Genomic DNA, 22,929 nt, shown 5'->3' with positions numbered 1-22,929 from the left:
TTCTTGAAGTCCCTGCTGAGTACATCCTCTTACTGTTACCAGAGCCTATATCTTGCACAGCAGGACTGATGGGCTGTGCCACTGGCTGCTGACCCCCACGGAGACTATTTTTTTCTGCCTTCTGTGATTCCACTGCCCCCTCTTTTCAATAGGGAACTGCCCCCCCTCTCTACCATACTGCTCATTTGTACTGGCCTGAAGCTTCAGATTACTCTCAGGCCTTGTGCAGTGCAGTCTGTAGACAGACTTTTAATAGTAAAAGCATGCTTTAGTCTTTAGAAGCGTAGCAGAAGCTGTTAAAAAATGCAGAGATATGGCTTCTGCACATGCATGCATAACTTAAATGGAACCTAGTGGTTGCTTTTCTTTAATCACAATGGATTCCAGATATTAAATGCTTATTTTCCCCCTGAGAGGATAACTTATAAACATAGAGGCAGCTTGCATCTTTTTCACAATATTAGGATCTCCTGGTTACAGTGTTTTCTCTCATTCTTTTAACACCTCAAACCGAGTGGTGTTCTTTTATTTTCTTTTTCCATGTGTGTTTTAATTGATGGGAGAACAGAGAATACTAGTGTATACTCTATGTGTGTTTAATAATACATCTGGAAATAGAATAAAAAAATACACCTACCACACTTGCATAAAATAAGGAACTAAGCCACAGGGGTACAACAGATTACATGCCTATTACCTGTGTAGGTACTACACTACACCAGGTGTAATAAATCCCTGCAGGAAATGAATAGGATAGGAGGTCAGGTACAGACGGTGACATGTGAATATCCTACTTTTCAGGAATACCTTGCAGTATGTTAAAAGTCCCGTGTGATTTGAGCTTATGGACTATGGAGAAGGGGGTCTAATTAATAAGGCAATGGAACCAGAATATAGTGGTCTAGTGCATAGAATGGAATAGCTAAAACCATAACAATTGAGCTGAAGTACTCAGATGCACTGTAGATTATTTTTGTACACAGGGAAGATTTTTTGAGACCGTGTTGTCAAATGTCTTGAAGGGAGTGAACAACCGAAAATGTGGTAGAGAAGGGAAGTGAGAAGAATTTGTAAATACATTTTCTTATAAGTTTGGCAAAGAAAGATTAGACCGTAAAAGGAGAAAGAATGTAGTTTGTACTCCTAAGAGGTGTGTCAAATATGGTTGTTGGAAAGTGCTTTGTTTTACCTCCGTATTTAAACATTTCAAATTAAATTCATCACTGGTTACATTTTTTTAAAACTGCCTCTGGTTGTAAATTGTCATGAAATCTGTTTTGAATGGACTGCAAAGGAAGCCATTGAAATAAAATGTCTGGGATTTGAGGGAAAAAAAACCCCAGATCATATTATGTTCTTTTAAGGCATGATGTAAGTGTGTATATGTTCTGGCAGTGGACATCTTTACACTAGCGGCTCTCAAATTGACTAGACTATAAATATCACCCAGGGTGTTGCATTGACATTTTCATTATGTGGGACTAGTGATAGAAAAGAAAAATAACAATCCCATTACCCAAAGCTTTATGTTCTGAAGCCAACTGTTTGTAATTCATCATTTAGAATTTCTGCTGTGTAGTGTTAACACACTGCTCTTGTAAATGATAGATAAATACAACTGCACCAACCTTTTTTTTTTTTACTGGTCATTATTCAAATACCCCGCCGCCTGTTCTCCACTAATTGAATTGTATCCGTTACATTGAAGTTAAATTGACAGAACCCACCAATGATATTTGTTTACATCATGCTTCACCTGTGACATGATTACATGCACAGCCACAGCAGACCAGATCTACTACGTAGATTTTTTTTTGAAAGTATAATCCATTGCCATTTTTTTTGCACAAGGAATTAATTACCTGGTGCTAAACACAACACAACATAACATCACTTTATTAGCCCTATACAATTTCTTGCATTAGGAATTCGTCTTTTCGCATACCCTAGCTTGCTCTCCATGAGACACACAGATAGGGAGAGAAGCTTGGGGTCAGAGCGCAGGGTCAGCCATTGTACAGCACCACTAGAGCAGCTGGGGTTAAGGGCCTTGCTCAGGGGCCCAACGGAGTAGGATTCCTCTGTCAGCTGTGGGATTTGAACCGGCAACCTTCCAGCCACAGGCGCAGATCCTGAGCCATAGAGTCACCGCTCCGCCCACTAGGGCCTATTTCTTTTCTTGTCTATTTTCTTCCAGGCTTTTGTTTTATGCTAAATGTTTATGTATTTTATACATATTTTAATGTTACATGTATAAATGCGTTAGGATCTAGGATCGACATCAAAATCATGGATGTCATATGTTGCCAGGTAACAGAATGATTCCAAAGGATTTATTTTTAAGATGTTTCCTTAAAGTGTTAATTGAATATATACTTGTATTATTATGAATTGTATTGGTAGAATTCATTGAGTGAATTATTTCATAGACCATTGGTAATAGCGAAAGCATTAAGGAAGGAAAATACTATAAACTGAAACTGTGGAAAGAGCAGTCCTGGTCCTGCAGAGCCATAGTTCGGCTTCTTATAGACCACCCTTAAATCATGTGTTTGTTTATTATCAAGCAAGAGATTTGTGGTCATTACTCCTTGACTCAACACACCAATGCTGCCTCAGCAGACTGCTTTAGAGGTGCTTTAGTAGGTTAAGTCCGACCTTCTAAATATGCCGGATGCGTTCAAATCACCTCAAGGGGTCTGACCCTACAGTCGTTGTGCAGTCACCTGCGGTTTCTCACCATTTGTTATGGTGATCATTCATCATGTGTGAAGACATGAGCACAGATGTTTCGTAGTTACATTGGGCAATAAAGTAAAGACAGTAAATCTCAGACCATTAATTTTGTGCACACATGTCATTGCCAACAAAATTTATTTTAAATGTATATCAATAGCTTTCAGGTGCAAAAGAAACATGTACTGCCTGCACAAGTCAAAATTGTTGGAGTTAATATGTTAGCAAATACATTTTGGTTTGATTTTGTATTATTGTTTCTTGAACTGGATCTTATGTCTGGGTCCTTGCAGATAGGGTGAGTCAGTTGTGTTGGAAATGGAGTATTAAGGAGGAAGATCCATTTGTTATCAGAAAGTTGCTTGACATAGTCCGTTTAGTCTTTGAGAAGTGAAAGGAAACTCAAACAATTCTGTGGAATTAGAATAATGCAAATAATGCGAACATGCAAATTCCATAGAAAAATCCATCTACAATCAAACAGGATCCAGTAATTTGAGAATTTGTTTATATAAATTATAAAATGTTTATTTGCTTTTTAAGCTTTGTAATGGAGGTTTGCATCTACACTATTGATTCCCATTGCTAAGCAGCCATCAAAAATAGGCGATGAATTTTAAGGAAAACATTGATCATATTAGTCATCGTCTTGGTCAGTAAAATACATCCTAACTCAACCTGGTTCTGTAATTACAGCTGTTTATGCATAATTCTGTAGCTAATTTTCAATCTTTAATAGACGAAAACAAGCATGATTCTGAGTAGTTATAAAAGTGTTTCACTGAATGAAATGCTGTATAACATTGTCTTAAGTATTGTATTCCTACATTATTTATAGCTATTTCACTCTTGCTACCAGGTATGGCAGGTGATGATGGCTTCAATGTTCCAGTTCTAGGAATGGGCCTCCTAAAATAATGTACTGATCTAGGAAGCTTTTGTATACCTAAATCATTGCTGAGCTCCTCACCTGTGGGACAGTAGAGGTGCTACTCACTGTTCTTTCAAATTAAAATGGCATTTCCCCAATTTGTCGTCTTTGCAGCATGCACTCTGGCACCCCTGCCACTCCGTCCGTGTGGCATACCCTGTATTGTATGGTGTAACAGCTGTGCTGTGAGGAACAGACTGCCGCTCTACATGAGGTCTTGCTTAGCTTTCCCCTCTGGCAAAGGGTGCTATTCTTTCTGCCTGCAGGTCCCTTGGCTGCTTCCCTAGCTGTGGGAGTATGACAGAGAAGCCACTGTGCCGGCTGCCTGAACGTAACCTCAGAGAGGATGTCCATGCTGCTTTATCTGCACCACCTCTGTAATAAAAGCACTATTTTTAAAAGTCTTACAGAACTTGGCCTAACTTAATTACAGTTTTTTCTTTGAGAGACAGCTCCGGCTTTCATGTACTTTAGAAATGAGATTACAGCAGCAATTGAGGAACATTTTGAATTTGAGCCAAAGCAGCTTCCTTGTGTTTTCAGTTTGCCTCATGCATTGTTGGTATTCATGAGCAAAGCTTTAGGGAATATTTGTCTTCTGTGGCTTTCTTGTGTGTTATGGATTTTATGTGCTTTTGTAAACCATCTAAAAATGTATTACGTTTGTGGACATACTCTTAAATTGAATACTGTATAAATTTAAAATGTAAATTTACATAGTGATAGTAATTAAGGAACCCTATTGAAGGACTGTAGTTGCTCAATGGGTAGCTTTAGGCAACTTCTAACTGTCGTTGCTCAAAAGTACAACTTAAAAAAAAAAAAGAAAAACAAGCACCAACACATCTCAGTGATGGCTGGTTCATGTGGTGTTCATTCCCAGCCATAGCTGAAGGCTTCAGGCCCTAGTGAGTTATTACTCTGCCGTTACAGCTCAATTTAGGAGTGCACTCTGGCTTTTTGCCTTCAGCAAGTGGAAACACTTTCCCTGATAGCTAGTCACATGGTAGAAATTGAAATGGTAATTCCAAGGGCAATTTGTTGAAGATCTTCTCCATTAGGAATAACATGATAAATATTCAGAAGCTCACCCCAGTTGCTTCCTTAAATTATATTTGTATTCATTATTTTTACAATTAATTTTGCAAATGTGATCTGAGAGAATGCAGGAATAGTGAGCTTTTCTTTTTGTTTCCTCAGATGCAGAAACTTTGTGCAATACAAACTTCGGATTTGTACAGTGTGATGTTACAGAAATGGGTGATCTTACATTGATCAATCAGTACATTAAAAATACAAAGCATAGGTGTTGGCAACATGGCATGCCTGCCTTTAAAATACATTATTCTCTTCTTCAGTATGTTCACCACATCATATCCCTCTGCTTCCACAATCCCCCCCCAGAGTCATTCTTCTGTGCTCAGTCTATCAACCCTCAACGAAGGTTTTTGTATCTTTGTTCATGTATACTGTACCTACATTTCCTGTGGGTTGGTCTTGAATAGTTGAGATGCATGCCGTTCAGTACAGCAAAATAAGATTAACTTACACTTCGTGCGTTTTTAAAGAATTAGCTAATGCCAGTTGATCCAGATCATTTTAAAATGTCTAAATGCCCCCTTTGTTGTTTCATGAAGAAGAGACTGTAATATTGGAGGATAACAATTGCTAAAGTCAGTTGTGTAACATATAGGAGTCTATGCTGATGTTTATTTTAAAGACACTGAATCTGTTTTACGGATGTATGTAAATCGCTATTCAATTTCAAGTGTTATTTTTTTAAATCCAAGGTCAGAATATGTAATACATGTATACTGCAAAACCAGGGTGATCTCCTTGGATATAGTGAGAAAGTACAGAAATTCTATTATATTTTGCCTCTGACCTGTAAGTACATCCTTTTAACCCATTCTTAAAATCTGTCATGTATAAAATTCTATATAAAATCCAGTTCCTTGATGTTTATGAACAACTTTAATAAAGCTGTAAAACTACCTACTTTAACTGCAGCTTATATAAAACTGTTTGTAGTTCAGTTATGTTAATATTCATGAACTTTCTACATTCGTTTTTTTCAATGAATTTATTCATTAAAACTTGAAGTGTCAGTATAAAGTATATGCAAAATAGAGATCTGGTATTGCAGATTTTACTTTAGTGTAATGACGAATTTAGCAAATCTGTTAGTTGGTTAAAATCAGGCCAAGTTTGTATGGTCAACAAAAAAAATGAAATAATATAATCTCATGCAACTATAAATGGATTTAGGGGAATTTTAAATTGCACAATTTACAGATTTCACTGTAAAAAACATATGCGATGCAAAAACCGTATTTTCTTTGCTGGATCTTTTAAAATATGAATGGAAGCCTAATTGGATATGTGTAACTACAGTATTTGGAAAAACTAACTTAAAATGAAGTATATGTGACAAGCAACCTTAGCCCTGTGTCTTTGGCAGTTCCTCAAAAACTCATTCTCAAAATTTAGGAAACATGTTCATCAAGCTCTGATTTATTCTGACAGTGCAATTAAAAACATCCTGGTGCCCCAAGGATATTTTTTATTATTTGAGCAATGCCAAACACCAGCATGTCCTACCAGAGATTTCTGTCATGTGGTTTTGGCTTATAATCTTAATATTTTAGTATTTAAGCAAGTGTTGTCCACAGGTTTTTCATTTTTAATCATTAATAAACATGTCCTATAATATGGATATACAGTATTATACCTATGCATGCACACTCTTTGAAACTATTCAAGGAAATGTTTAATAATTGGGCTGAATGATATTCTTTATTATGTAAAATATCAAGAGTGTTATAAACATAAAACAATGAAAAGTATAGGGCTTGTTGACTTTACTACTTAGTTACTAAACACAATATATTTGTCAGTTCATCATTGTTAATTAAGTTTTTCATTGTTAATTAACAGTTTTTTATGGGATCTACTGTACTGATACATATGCCATGTACTGTAGCATCTTAACACTTTTAAGTACCATAAACATAGGCTTCAGTCAAGTATTTGCTTTTTGTAGCCCTAATAATACAAAACAATTTACATAATTTTAGCACAACTTAAAAAAAAAAACAGAACATTGAGGGAAGAGTTATTAAACACCCACCTCTGCAGTTTACCTTTGGTATGTGTGTGATTACATAAGACTTACATTGAGCCTGATTTTCTGGCAAGCTCAGTCTTTATTGAATATATGAGCACTGGGGTGAAAACTCCCCTTTCTATTCAAGCCTCTTATCTCTGAAAGCAGGGAAATGTACAGCACACAACAAAATGAAATGAAAAGAAAAGGAGAGGTCAGATTCCTTAAACAATGTAAAAGGAGAGGTCTGACACACAGCCTCTCGAAAGGTTCCTGGAATGAGTAAGACAGCAGTAGTTTGGAGATTTTCCAAAAAATCAGCATGGAAACATTGACAACAAGGTGGCACAAAAGCGAAGTCTACAACCATGGAGGTTTCTGTATAAAAAAAAATATTTAAAGAGGCATGAAAGTGCCAGGGAATGCAGCATGGGAGGAGGAGAGGTGAATGGATGAAGAATATATTACTGAGAAACAAAACATAACTGCAACAAATTCACAATTGTTAGCAGAAAATATCACAGTTTCTTTTGCACAACAATTAGCATCTTGTTTTGCAAGTTTGAGCAGATGTCATTCAAGGTGGTTTGTATAAAACCTTAATTACTAAAGATGACTTGGCTCCAGTGCTGGCAAGTCTACCTGAGATGTTGCTCCAACATACCAATGGCATGAATACATTGCTTCCTTTCTATATTTTCCCCAGATTTTCTTCTGGTTAGCGGTTTAACGGATTTAATCACTTCATCACCAGTGTCCAATCACCTCTCTCTGGTGATTTAATGCTTTTGTTATAGTCATGAATGGTCAATATATTTAAAATGATTCCAAAAATAGTCAATATCTAAAATCCACATTTTATTTTTCTAAAATCATATCTGAATTATATGAATAATAAAGTCATACATACACCTATAATGGATTTATAGGTATGTTTTAATGCGCAGTAAATTAATGCTGATATTGAATCTCAGGATGATGCCTGCAGCGGAGACTGTGGTCCTTCCATTTTCGATACCCAAATAACCAAACTCTTGGAAGATAAGAAGAAATTAGTGCAATGAAACAAAAAACACTAGAATTATTGGAGTAACTTTGCTGCGATGATTGTTTTGAATGGGAGACAAAGTGCCATATCTAGAATGTGTATAAGAGAAGGCTAAACACTGAGTGGTACTGAGTCAATTAATCAAATTTTAATATAAAACATGGGTTATAATCAATGGTGTTCCTTTTCTCTTGGTGTTAACATAGTGGTAGTTATCACCTACTTTAGTGTTTGGCATTGTGAGCAAACAATACTGTATTTTGTATGTTCTTTGGATTTTGGAGTCCTGGGATTATATTGATGGAAATCTGAAATATGGGAATTTATATAGTGACCATCAACATACCAAGAGTAATACACCATGTATAGAATATTTTTCTACCTCATAGTTATAGGGTATATTCAACTTGAAATTATTATAGATTATCTAATGTTAAAACTCAAAACCAATCCAGGCTTATTAAGAGGAAACGAATTGTTGTATGTGCATTTATTCAGTTTCATCCTGCATTTGCTTCTGAGGGATCCTGAAGCCCTTTATAAAAAGAGGGCCTTATGCTATCGATCAATAATAGTTGGCACGCTCCTACCTGCTTTCAGCATGGCATTTCCTGTTTACCAGTAGTCCCACCTCACAGCACCTCAGGTAGAGAAGTGCGAAATTGCTTCACGGATTAAGGAGGACTTGAGGGAGACCTGTTTTTGCAAGACTAGAGTGAAATTAATTTGAGAAATTTCGCTATACTGGGGCTATGGTTTGGAAATTCAGGTCCACCAACACCACTTACAGCAGCAACCTGATTTTCCCTGGAATGTTCCCATCTTGCTACTGACAAGGCCCAGTCTTGCTTAGCTCCTGAGATCTAATAGGATCAGGCTACAGGGTGTAATGCTGCTGTCAAGCATTTGATCACATGCTAGTTCAGGCATATTATACCAATTATTTATTCAGGAGAAAAAGTTGCCTACAAGGTTAAAAGCCTAGATAAAGTCAAAGGATATAGTGCCTATTAATTTCTTTTGATCTGTAGTTAATACATTATTAAAATCTAATAAGCAAGTTCATGAGTATATCTCTTGGAAGGGGTGAAAAATGAGGCACAGCACACTTCTTAAGCACTTATCTTGTTTGAACTTTAGCTGACACTGTTAGTCTAGAGAGAGAGTAGAGCTCAAGAATTTCATGCACTTAAATACATACTTTTTTTATTGATGTTAAGCATATTTCACAGTCATGTCAATTTAAGGCACCCCGTGCCCATCAAAATAATTGTAAAAAGGTTTTAAGTTATCAGAAGCACACATTGTTATAAATAAATATTCCCACTGCTACTTAATTAAAATGGATGTTGATGAACAAAGCAGAATGCATCAAGATCACTGTTTTTTTTCTTTTGTTTTAAAAATCAAGTTGAATTTTTAGAAATGTCTTTACTCTACACTCCTATCCACAGAGGTGTTCAGTGAGACAGGATGTTTCATTGTAAAGCTCCAGTTTTAGTTAATATCTACCGACCATCTGTCAGCAGAGGCACTCATGAGGGATTTATGAAATAAGTTCCATGCTGCAACAAACAAGGCATGAGAGCTAAACCAAACTATTTTAATAACGTTTTCTAGTAGTGATCGCTGTTATGATTTGAAATATTTTTTTCAAGCATCTTTATCATCCTAAGCCCTTTTTTTAAATTTCAGGGAAAATTAATACATCTTTCTTTAGTTCAGGTTTACATAACACTCTTCACCTGGGGTTTCTAAACTGTGATCAAAGTGTCCTGGTGATCAGATACAATAATAATTATTATGAAAAGGAACACTGCATGGAGGTATGCAGTGGACTAGGTGGTGCCAAGAAAGGTCTTTTCAGTTTTTTTTTTTTAGTGATAGCTTCAAGGATAGGTTGAATTGAGTCAGATCTACCAGACTGCAGTGGGTTAAATCACAGGCATTTGTGGTTAATGTAGGTAAAACTGATCTGTAGATCTTGTATAATATCTGTTAGTCCTTTATTTATAGACTGTAATTGATCTAGTTGAGACTCCAGCACAAAGAATTTAAAAATGTGAATTGAATAAAGAAAAAAACTCATCAGGAACACTAAGAAAGTACACAACATTTTTGGTTTACATTGTACATGTATTGCTTTGGAATTAATTACAAATATGGCTCCATTACGTCAGGATTACATTAAGTAAGACTTATGTAAATACATTATAGGTCAGATAATTATACCTAATATAATACTTGAAGACCTATTTCAACTTTCCATGTCTTGGCAGAATTACTGTTTTAACCATTATCTTTGATGTAATAAATACATCTCCTTACTATCCCCCAAGCCTGACTACATTCTATGGGAGACTGTGCCTTCTCTTGTTATGCCCCCAAGATCTGATTATTATAGATTAATAACTCCAACTCCCCAAGGATATCAGAGAGTCACCTTCTCTAAACTTCTTCAAATCGAGACTCAAAACCTTCTTTAGAAGAGCCTTTACTTAACTGGTTCCATTCTTTACCCCTCTGCTCCTACTATACTTAGTACCATCATCCACGGTCTCCTCTGTATATTGTAATTGTGTTTTATCTTGTGTATTCTTTTTATTTGTTGTTCTCATTCTGTGAAGCGCTTTGAGAAGCCACCTTTAAAGGCACTATATAAAATAGTTTTTTTTTATTATTTGCTTTTAAGATTATATTTGTATCAGTGATTTTAAGTGTTAACATGAAGAACATGGGGAAAACCAAAATGCTGGAACATGATATTCTTTTTGCTACAGCACATATGCTGCTACTCTTATGATTTTGTCTGCACATTGCATTTTCCTGCCACATTTACCCGCCGTCTGTCCTATTAAAGTTTATTTCCATTTTGGTTTGTAAAAAAACGACATAAGCCTCTTGATTATGCCTTCATTTTAAATTGCATTCAGTGCATGAAGTACTGGAATATCACTATAATTACAGTTTCAGAACTGAAAGTTGGCACCCAATAGCTGAAAAGGTTATACACTAATTGTAATGCACTAATTGTATGTTGTGAAACTGGTTTTAAGTTTTTTGAATGCACATTCATTCTGTCAAGTGGGTTAATACTGTATGTTCTAGTCTGTTACCTCATATATGGTGGAGGGTTTCACTACTAAGGTGCTTGTTTGCTGCATTATGATTAGCACATAGTACAGTCACAATAACTAATGCATTTTGGTCAGTGCAGATTAGGGAATCAGAATTTACCTGAATCCAATTCATTGCCTTAATTGAAATCACTTAAGTGAGCCACAGAGTGTCAGGGAGACCAGTTTTAATAGTGTTGTATAGCATGCAGAGAAATGTGCCTGTACTCCACTATGTAATGTATCCAGTACACACGCCAAAAGACGAGTATTTAACCCTCGGGGAAAAAAAAATCCGTATGCTTAAAGGAGTCTTATGTGAAGGTCACTCTGCTGAAACTAAAGAGTGATGTAATATACATCGACACATGGTTGATGCACAGTAGCCTGATGTTAGGGTTTTCTCAAGGCAATCATTTTTGTCAATTTTCAGCTGCGAGCACCATTTAAAAAGATGAATGTTAAATGGAAGCTCAAAAAAAGTAACCTTCTTAAACATAACTAAAATCACAGGTCCAAGTCAGAGACGTGTATGCGACTAAAGTACTTGACTTCATGATGCTTACACAATTGTTAAAAATTGCAGGAAACTCTGATTTGACGTTTGGTTCCCTTCGTGTTCACTTACTGTCTAGCATTACATATTTAACTCTTTCCCAAGTGGAAAAGTCTTTTAAAAATAAGCATGCCCACAGAGCTGATTTAGCAGCTTCTGGTTTTTTCCATTGATCTCATTTTTCAGAAGTGCTCTGCACCACAAAAGTTTAAATGTGCAAACCCGAGTTGTTTTGTAAAGGAAAAAAGTACTTCATACGTGTCCACCGTGTGTGTGTTTTTTTTTAACTGCACGCTTGGGAATACTTTTTTTTCCCTTGCTTGGTCTGACCACATTTTAATATTGTTTGGTGTTTCTGAATTTTGAAAGTTAGACAAGGGGATATGAATTTAATGAGCAAGTAAGTCAGTGAAGTGCAGACCTATTATCTTATCTGTGTGGCCGAGCTGTAGGAGTGGAAGCACTGCAAGAGCTAAGCGGGTCCATGAGAATGTGTGTGATCTATACTTTTAACTCTTTCCATGTTTGGATATTTCAGTTGATTGTTTGTGCTAGGTGTTGTGCAACAAGGTTCTGAATCCCAACCAGAGTGATAAGAAAATGGTTTCTTTATTTGTCTAATCAAAAGAAACTAACTGCAAAACAAGCCTCTGCTAGTTTTTCCTACTTCTGTAACAGCTCTGACTTATTCATGCACTTTAGTTTATTTGAGAAGCAATTTACATTATTTTGTTAGTTTTGATTCACATGGATCAGTCTTCAAAAATATCGCAATTCAAGGTAAACTACACTTTAACAGCCAAAATGAGGTAGTAATGTAGTATGTAATTATCACATTTCCCAGTGATGTCTAGTGTTTAGTAAAATCACTTATTCATCTCCATGCCTCATGAAGAGGCTGCTTTTTGTCTGTCTGGATAATCTTGAAATCAAATGGCTACAACTTTGGTGCAAGATCAATATAGTTTTTGGCATAAAGAAAGCAAAATGTAAAAAAAAGAGCAGCATGACATGTCCATATGTATTTTGCATGGTTCTGTAACTAATACAGTATTATTGAACTTCCACTGAAGCATAAAATGGATTAAAGTCAATTTTGTGAAAAGCTTTTGGACATTGTTTGAATACTTTGTCAAACTTCAAATATGTTATTTTAGTCCTTAATTTAACCAGATGAGTTAATTGAAAACAAATTGTCGTTTATAATGATAATCTTTTCACTTATTTATACAGAATGTATTGGAGCAATCTGAGTAAGATGTCTTGTTCATGGTCTCGAGTATCACAACTGGTGTTTAAATTTGTAATTGTCCGGGTCCAGAGCTTTAACCACTACTGCCACTAAACATTGACCTAGCTGCATGTTTAGATCCATTATTTGCAACATAGTTGCATCACTGCCATAATTTGCTGAATCTACTAAATGTGATCTTTGTGGTCTGGTAACTGATGCCTAGGCAAGAATGACCATGTTCTGTTATGATGTATGACTTATTTCATCAGGATTAAGATGTCATCTGTGATCTTATCAGCTGCTTCAGCTGATTGCAATTGGCATGGTGAGAAATGACATAATTTTTGCAATTAGCCTTATTCATTGGTTAATAAGGAAGTAATTTTCCTTAAAAAGCAATCAATTAAATATGAAGGAATAGAGGAAAATGTGCTTGTAGTAAATGAAAGTCAGAAGACAAGCAATTACAATACATTTTAAAAGCATGACATAATTATACATTCCTAGACCTGAAATGATTAATGAAATAAACTGAAATTTATTGATGGAAATAAATAAGAGGTGGTAATAACGGCCATTATGATTTTCACATTTTAAAGAAGTATTTGATCGTTGGATCTTGATGTGATTGTTGTCTTTTTAGTGTAGGAGTTGAATGAAACAAACACTGAAACCATAAAGCTTCACTTGAGCAAGTGAATACAAATAGATCATTGTAATCCACTATGGTGTAATGTGTATGATGCTTTAAGGCCCTAACAGTTTGATTTCTGTGGTAGATTTTAATGTGCAACACAATAGTACGTACTGCGTCAAGTACAGTATGTGATCTCAAGACTAACTGTGGGTTGGGTTCTCCAACTAGGAGACCTGGTTAATGGAGATGTCAAGAAGAATTGTTTAATTGGTACATTAGCATGCGAAATGAAGTCCCAGTAAAATTAATAGAAGTTACAGCTGAATGGGAGGGCAGGGTTCAAGAAGAGTAGCTGGAAGAGACAGTCTGTTATTCTGATCTTGAGCCAGAAGCAGGTCCTATGCTAGTTTTTCAACTAAATTTAAACCGAATATAGGTAGAAATATTCCAGTTAAAAGATATCTCTTTCCTTATCACCCTGACTGTTTATCAGTACGATGTCTGCTTCAGCCTTGCCTTATTCCTTTTTTTGGTGCCTTCTGAGAGTTCAATTCCAGTACCATCAGGAACATGTTTATTTAAACAGTTAATTTTCTGAAATAGTCTAATATTTTTCAATTTTCTGCTGGAATTGGCAGTGTAAAACATCTGTCTGGTTTCAAAGCCAGGCTTTGGTTTGCTTTATTTTCATTTTTACCTAAAGTGTTCATGTTGCTTTAAACTTCAGTTATAAAACTGTTTTGAAAAGTGCACATTTAACGTCAGTAGCCATAAACACAGGATAGTTAGGGAAATATTCCCATGTCTCTAATCGTTCTTAATCTCCTTAAAATGTTTTAAAATTGATATGCTTGTAGGGTTGGTATAAAATGAGTAGAAATTACTCCCAGAAATTTGATCTACTATTTTGAGGGTGTATTTTTCTGAAAACCCAGTAATATTATTGATAGATTTCTGTAATATTAAGTCTATAGAGTCTATAAAGCAGAATAATGTGCAATGAGGCTCTGTGTGCACAGTTACAAAAGGTAGTGGCAACCTCTTGACAGACTTGGTCTTTTTGTAAAGTTGAACCATTTGGGGTGTGTCACTGTGTACAGTATGCTCTAAGATTGCAAGATTAAATCCTGGCATGCACAGAGTTGCACATGTTATGCATGCATATATTGAGATTTGTTGGCATTAATACTCAAAAAACATACACCTGACAAGCTGCTAGTTGTTCATATAGATTTTATTCAGTGCATTTTAGCTAAAAGAACTGAAGCATCATCAGCCCTGAAAGCAGTGTGCACTCATTGGACAGCTTGGTCAAAGACTTGCACAATATCTGTGTGCTACAATGTTGACGTGTTCTGAAATGTGCATTACCACTGCCACTTTATCTACAGACTGCAGATCAGACTATAGAAAAATTGTTTTGCTGCATATTTTGCCCTATGTGGAAATATATGTGAGCACTGGACAGCTCAGGCTCACATTAACTTTCTTTCTAAATGGAATTGTGATAGTTTATTGCCCAGTTTGTTGGTAATAAGCCCAATCTTCGGATTTGCTGCACTAGAGATGATTACCTCTGTGCTAGCTGTTGCTGTCTAAATGATTCTATTATTCCTGAAATTAAAACACTTTTGAAGTTGAATGGGGCTTCTTGCTTCTTGAATTCTCTGTGGTTTTTTTAGCTAAAATTGATTTAGCTTTTCACATCCCATTAAGGACTTTTCTGGGCTGTTTGCTTCTTTTTTCAGCCTTGTAAATACTGCATCCAAGTACATTTGTGTTTGTGTTTTTGTCGCCATTTGTCAAACCATTAAATAACTTTGAATGCAGTAGAATTCTTAATTAAAACTGTTGTAAAAGTGAGCTTTAAAAGAAAAAAGTTTTAAAAGGCTTTCCCGGCAATTTATTGTAAATGCTTTTACATTTTTTGTAGAACTACCAAATGGGCTACATGGTCCCAGTGGCCTATTCTAATTTTTAGCTGCTCTTATATTCTACTGTAAATCTATACAAATAGAGTGCACTGCAATGATGTTGAAACATATGGGTAGCACATCCTAATTTTTATGGCCATTTGTCATGTATTGTTCAGTAGGTGAGACAAGGAGATGTGGAGTTAGACATAAGTGGTGTATAGAGTGAGATAGGGATTTAATTTTGTTTTTTGCAATATTAGTTATTACCTGTTCATCAATTATAAGTAATCTGTTCCAGTTTCTGCTGTTATGTACAGTTTTGCCAATAACAAAAGTATGGAGAGCACAAAGAGGAAAATAACATTTTTCAGCTGTTCTGTACTGTATCTAAAGTGCTTTGTTAATTGTAAACTTAGATGGAAATCTTCTAGGTGCCTTCTCCACAAACAGCCAATTATTCCTGCTGGCTACTTTTGTCGGTTAGGCGGAAATATTACATTTTCTGTAGTTTGAAAAGCTTTTATAAAGCCTCACTATGAATATCAGAGTACTCGACAAACAAAATTATTAATTTTAACATTCTTCTTTGTAAGTAGCAAAACTTGTCATGGAGTTGGATTTGGATGTAGCCTTTGAGGAAGATTTTTATCCAGTATTCATGTTTAGAGTTTAGTTTAGCAATGCAATTTTCTCACAGGTATTTTAAATAGAGATTAATTTTTCAAAATAAAGAGAAAATAATTTACCAGCCCTAGGTATTGATGTCTGATTTTATCTGGAAGCAAGTGTAGCTGCCTGACACTTTCTTAAAACAGTATAAAAATACCTTTTCTCTGTTTTCAGTTATCAATGATTCCATATTCTTTCTTGATCTCCTAAAATATCTTAAGATAATTGTTAATTTTCCTCCTTATTTTAAATTATGTTTACCTAGACTTAGCTTTTACAATTACTTTCAAAGTTTTGTGAATGTCTGTATAAACAAGTATGAAATAACTTGAGCATTTCAGATCCTACTTGTCCAGTAGTAAAGTTATGAAGTATAGTGTATTGAGGAGTGGTGGAAAGAGGGCATTCCTATTGCAATATAAACATAGAGGGCTGGATGTCTTCTGTGCTGTATTCTGTAACAAAGCTGTCCCTTTTCATGTGAAATTGCTGTAATATACTGTAGCTGAGTTGCGTGACTGCTCTTTTATGTACTCCTCATAGACACAAGCTTATTTTGCATCAGAACACTCTTCTCTCTGAACAGTGTCTAAAGTATGCTTTGATATTTTTCTGTACCACTCACAAAGGGACTGTCAAGCTTTCAGTCTTTCATTAAATCTGGTAACTGGTGTTGTGGAGAAATAGTGTCAAGGCTAAGAGTGTCAAGTTCACTTGCTACTTTTGCAAGTAGTCTTGTACAGTGGGTAAAGGTGAAGCTGCTCTCAAAATACATTACTTTGAATTGTCCCCATCCCAAATGTGTTATACAGCTTTAAATAATGTACAGTAACTCTTTTTGATGCTCTGGTATTATCTCAGTCCTCAGAACCCTCTCAGAAAAGCTGTGGACCTTCTGGCCTATTCAATTTAACAAATCCCAGTTTTATTCACATCTCCAATTTCCGAAAAAAGTTACCATTAAAAAGAGATAGAACTGGGATAAGACATGAAGTGTTAACATTCCAATTGTGGTCTTCAGTGATTTCTGGCAGGCAGCCACATCTTCCTGTCACAGGAAGGCCGCTAGCGAAATTGTCATTTTTATCAGGTTGAAGAATGGCTCCAGAGCACCTTCTATATTTAGCACCCATTACACACATAATTGGTACTTTACCAGGGTGTGAAATTAGTAGGAGCCGACTGTCGGGGACAGTTACAGATTAGTTTTCGATAATGCAGTGTGGTATTAATAAAAACAGTGCTGGTGAATAGATGGCTGAGCAATTTACCTAGCACAGGCAATAAAACATAACATCTATTTATTCATGCAGATGCTTGTTTTCTGAAAAATAGGTCATGGATAAAGGCTAGTGTAGACAAATAACCACTTATTAGCAATAGGCTCATAATTTTCATGTTAAAAGGTTCATGTGACTCCTATGTTAACATTTGTGAAGCTGGTAAACCGATGAGTGAAATGAAAAAAATTATCATCAGCTTGAAATATTCCTCAAGAGGCAAAAAAGGGTGCTGGTAAATTAGAGGCTGGAATACTCTCTTCTTTTGTAAATTTATTATAATTTCTTTTGCTGTGCTTTATACAAATTTACAGTAGATGATATAATTGTAAATTTAAAAATATTGTTGGGTTTGATGTGCCTCTGATGCAGAGCAGTGAATGATCTGTCTGCACTTCATTCCATTCTGTGTCACCATGAGCTCCTCTGCAGGTCTCGACTGTCTGGCACCAGAGCTGCTGTATGAGATTGATGCTACAGGGCCTAGTCTGCCGGGGTCAGCTGTCTACATTCTCCAGCACCAGAGTTATGGTAATGAGTGGTTAGCACTGTTCTGCTGGGCCCTTCGTCCCCTTGTCTTCTTTCTCCCAGCAAGCAAGGTATCTGATATTATTTCTCTCTGCAAAGGGAATTAAGAGCAAAACAGGGTATCTCTCGGAAACTATCTCGTGCCAACTACTCAGGGATTGTAAGAAAGATGCCTATCTGGTTGTTAGGCCCTACCATAAAAGACGTTCCTTTGCTTAGGTTTCAGTCACAATGATCAAGCAAAGACTCTTACCCGGTTGTCTTACACACTAGCACAAACATATCACGTTAAAACTTTAAATGACATACTTCTGGCACAAAGTGATAGAAAAATATGTCCTGATCCTATTGCAGAATGATCATAGTGAGTGCTCATGTATCACTACAAAACTAAGTAAATCACTGTTTCTGCTGTTGACTTCTGTTGGCAGACTGGAGACGGCAAGTGTGGGACTCATGGTCATTTGGTTGAACATTTAAAAAACAATCTTGCTTTCCGAACTCCTCAGCCCTTGAAGAGAAAGTATTTTACATTACCTTTAGAAACTGTAACAATGCAAGATCTTAAGTATAAAGATGTATCCCATTTATTTATAAACTCCTGATCAATTATCTCCCTTAAATTTTCCAGAACCAAATGTCAGAAAGTCAAATTGGTAGTTAGTGTCTTGGTACTATGACCAAATGTTAACCTCACCAAGTATGAAACTGAAAATTTTGATTAGCCTCTAATTATTCACTCTCCTGGTGTTCTTACTGTAGCACTGCAGAATGTCATGTGCTTTCTTCCAGATGTTTCCAGTGAGTGGCAGGCAGAGTGCAGGGTGATAATGAAGATGCACATCAGGAGACATACTGTACTTAAGCTTAATTCTTTCTGCTGTAGTGAAATGTCAGATATATCATTAACTCTTTGTCTTCTGAATCATTTTGTGTCCTTTCTTCAAGAAAAATTTGAAGCTTGTTTCCTAAGGGAAAGCACTGACTTAAATATGTTAAGAGTTCAGTTTTCTTTGAATTGAACTTAAGGGCATTTCTCTTGATGGTTTTCATGTGTTGGTAGCTTTAATTCAATAAAAGTAAGTAATGCAGTTAAAATTGTGCTTAAAATCTGTCTGTAGTGGTGACAAAAAGCTTTACACCCAACTAGACATTTAGATATTACAGATATTTCTTTAAAATAACATTATTTCCTTTTTTTTACTTGGTAGCTAAGAAAGTGTAAAAATTGATTAAAATACAACTTTTCTGTGAAAAGAACTTCATTTTAAACGGGTTGATTCCTGATAAGGAATTATCTGACAACAATAAATCGATCTGTTTTTATTGCTGTTTGCTTACTGGTTCACCAGGATTAATCTCTAATCTCCATTGAGATATGTAAATAAAATTAATGTAATGAAGATTCAAGTAATTAAATATGTTTCAGAACTTCAGTATTCGCTTACTTCCCTGGCCGTATATTTAGTTTTATTAATTGTTCAGGTTAGGAAAAGTTTCAGATGATTTCCAGGCCTAACATTCTGGGGTTAAAGGCTAATCCCAGTTTTCACTAGAAAAGTGGGGCTCTTTTCTGTTTCAGTTTTTTTTGCATTATCAAATCATCAAACGTGGAAACAAGTCTTTCAGTTCAATTTGATTCCTTCATTTAATTAAGGGAAAATAACTCTGACCATTCTTTAAATCTAAAATGCAAGCAGACTTTCTTTCCATTTGTGTCTATCACTGTTTGATTTCTTTGCATTGCACTTTCAAATAAATAGCCTGTCAAGACCTGGGCTGCCACAGAAAGGGATTATAAAAAATGATCAAATTACACAGATTGCCCTCAGTCACTGAGTGCTGCCAAGTACAGGTGGGAGCTTCCAGTCTGGAATTAAACCTGGTGGGTCATTGACGACCACGTAGCCAGACAGTGTTGTGTTTCTGTTACCTCCCCCTAGCTCTTATTGCCTTTTTTTTTTCCACTTGGCTAGCAATTGGAGCTTGAAAGCGTGAAGGACATTGATTTGCTGTGGACATCCTTGTCTGGTAGGGAGAGATTCCAAGAGCACGTCTGTCTGCCCTGAGAGTTTTATTGCCTTACACAGGCTTTCCCCGTAGAGGTTAGTATGCTGCAGCAGCATCAGACTCATTCATTGCTTTCAAATTAAATTGCTATGTACTGTACAGAATGAAAACAGACATCACAAAGAGATCAATTTGTTTGGGGGGTGGGGATATTCCCTTTGTTGCTGAATTAAACAAATAAAAATATAATTTGCAGTGGTTTAAATACATGAGTTGATACATTTTCTAAATAAAAATATTTAGTTAGGTAAATCAATGGTGTATTCTTGATATTCACTGTGTGTTGTAAATATGTGCTCTTTGTTTTATCGATATTGCAGATCACCTAAAAAATAAGAGATCTTGAGGAGTGGCCTATGTATCTGAATCCTCAATAAGTATCGTTTGTGAAGAATTTTAACTCAAACAGGGAGTCTACATTTTTCAAATGTGGAGGTACGATATCAGTTGAAAAGCAACCATGATGCATAATCTGGATATCGAGACAGTAAGACATTCTCTCTGTGATTTCTTAAAGTATCTCTCCTTCTACAGGATTTTCTCTTTACAGCACCATGTTCCATTAAGGTAATTGATTTAGAAATTTCAGGTAGTCATCACCTGCAAATGTAAGCTACATACATTCAGAAGCTTTATGGTTTTTCACCAGAGCATTGTATAGTTCATCAAATAAATTAATAGTTCAGATAAATTAACCAGTTAAGGAATAGTATTTCTCATTTTTCTTATGTGGCTTTTTTTAACCAGTATTCAGTTTGTTGTTTTATTTTTGCTTTTGTCATAATGACTCACAACGTTGTCCACTGGAGGTGCTGTCCATCCTGGAGGGGAAGATTAGAGTGAGATTCCTGATGGTGGAACTCCTCCTCTTCCTCACAGGAATTTAGGAACTTCCTGTCTCAAGAGGAAGTGCAAAAAGTCAACAGAGCTTTCATCTTGTATTACAAACCTGCAAACTGGGCCAGCCTCCCGCCTTCGCCTTCTACCCCACACAAACTCTCCTGTCTTTACAACTGCTTTAGGTAGGCTTTAGGTAGAATGCTACACACAGCGTCTTGGCTTGGGTTAGATCGGAATGTTTCTGAGCTAATGGATGTGCTTCTTTTGAATTGGCAATATGGGTGCCAGTTACATACTGTGCTCTCCTGGGGAATGTGGATGAGTAGCAGCAGGTGTACTGCTGCAAAACAGGGAAAGATATGCCTTGTCAACCCAAATACTGGCACTGCTCCATGCTTTGCTGCAGTGGGATTGCAGCAACTCTGCCTGCTGGGAATAATATAAAACTTTATATAGACTACAAGTCCCTCAAGTCTTCTCATTGCAGGGGTGATGGTTATAGTTACTGTGTGCTGTTTATTAGATAAAATGATGCAGTATACCAGTGGTAGTTTTAAAAACTTTTCAGCATATACAATTAAACAATATGAGTGACCTAATTACCATTAGAAAAAATATTTGTTTGTCATCTCAGGACTGTATCTCATCTCATTGGCTACATTGGAGTGCTGAAATTTGTTTACATGTACTTTGTGTGTTTTGTTTCACCTAGTTGTTTTTATTTTTAATCAAGTAAAATCAAGCTGGAACAGTACAGAGGTTTTGGCCAAAGATCTTGTCCTGTGCCCAAGTGTAGAGTACTGCTTGCATCATTTCTTTGTTAAATGTATAACTCTGCTCATCTCTGCATAAGAGAATGAAGGGCTTATTTTTGTTATTGAATTTAAGCTGAACCAAATGCAATGGTGAGTTGTGAAATAGTTAAATGTCTCGCATCTCATCCTGTTTAGATATTCTAGTGCATCCTGCTAAAAGACCTCTGAAATGGCAAGCCTGGCTCCAAAGCTGGGGTGGCGCACTGAGGCGAGGGGATATCATTGTACTGAGCTGCCTGTGGTACATTACAATAACTGTGTACAAGGCACTGTGCTACTACTCAAGCATAAAAGAAAAAAAACTAACAAGCTGCTGCAACTTCCGACTTTCCATGAGGACTGTCAAGTGAATCACATAAACATTTTTGAAATCCCACAGGGCCTGTGCTGCTGTGCTGTAAAGATGAATGGCAATGGCTTTGTTTAGAATTATTACCCAGTCATTCATTTAATGTAATAACGAGCATTGATGAAATGCATGTCACTTTTTGTATTCGTGCCGAAGTTGTAAGGCATACCTTACTCATTGGCAATATGGCCAAAAGATACACCTTATTTTTCATTTAAAATGCCACAAAACAACAAACTGTTCCAAAGCAAATCTAATTGAGAAAATGACCGGCTTCAAAGGGTAGACCATATTTTTTCATTTGTAATTAGGCTATGCTTGCATATCAGACCTGATTCTGATTCTGATTAATCCTAGTTTGAATATTAGTGACATTGTAAGATTTCATTAGCAATGACATTCATTTTCTGAAGATTCCTCTAAACACTGTGCAATGTACAGAAGTCAGTACCATGTGTGAGGTCTGCTAGTAACAATTTCATTGATGAAATGAATGTATGACTGTCTGAGGTATCTAGCTCTACGTTTGCAAAGGAAGAGACTACAATTACTCTACACTTGCCAGAGTTTTTGCAGCTCTGCAAGACATCAATGGAAAAGATGTATACAGTATATAGAGAGAGGTATATGGCCTCAAATGAAAGCATCTGTGAGGTGAGCCTCTTTGTTTGCATTGCTTGTTTGCACAAAATATGGTAGCTTTTTTGACTGGAAGTATATGCCTTTAAATGTCGCTTTTGGTCGTTGTTGCTATGAGTCTATGCTATCCATATCTTTGGTGTTTCCAAGTGCTGTCTGCTATTACACTCATGCAATCCTGCAACACTTTGTAATGGTCTCAAATTGTTCTACCAACCTCTCGTGCCAACAATAGTCATAAGATCATAACGGTTATAAAAGAGGAGGCCATTTGATCCTGTCTAGCTTGTGTGGTTGCTTGTAGCCAATTGAATTAAATATATCATCCAAAAAAGCCCTGGTATCAGCTTTGATAAAATAGCTGTGTTAGCTTGTTCCAGACACCCACAACCCAATTACCATAATGAGCCTAAAACCAAATCCATGAACTTGGTTTGATTTATCAACACACACTACACA

General features: G+C 36.2%; 1 protein-coding gene across 6 annotated transcripts in view; it reads left to right on the top strand.

Moving 5' to 3' along the window:
- The window catches only part of shf (Src homology 2 domain containing F), a 113,680-nt gene that overhangs the window by 45,098 nt on the left and 45,653 nt on the right, over positions 1-22,929 (top strand). The window lies entirely within an intron of this gene.

The sequence above is a fragment of the Lepisosteus platostomus genome, chromosome 7 (genome assembly GCF_059453375.1).
Source record: "Lepisosteus platostomus isolate fLepPlt1 chromosome 7, fLepPlt1.hap1, whole genome shotgun sequence".
Classification (NCBI taxonomy): Eukaryota; Metazoa; Chordata; class Actinopteri; order Semionotiformes; family Lepisosteidae; genus Lepisosteus; species Lepisosteus platostomus.
The sequence above is the reverse complement of the archived record's forward strand: the minus strand, read 5'-3'. Positions and strand labels throughout refer to the sequence as shown.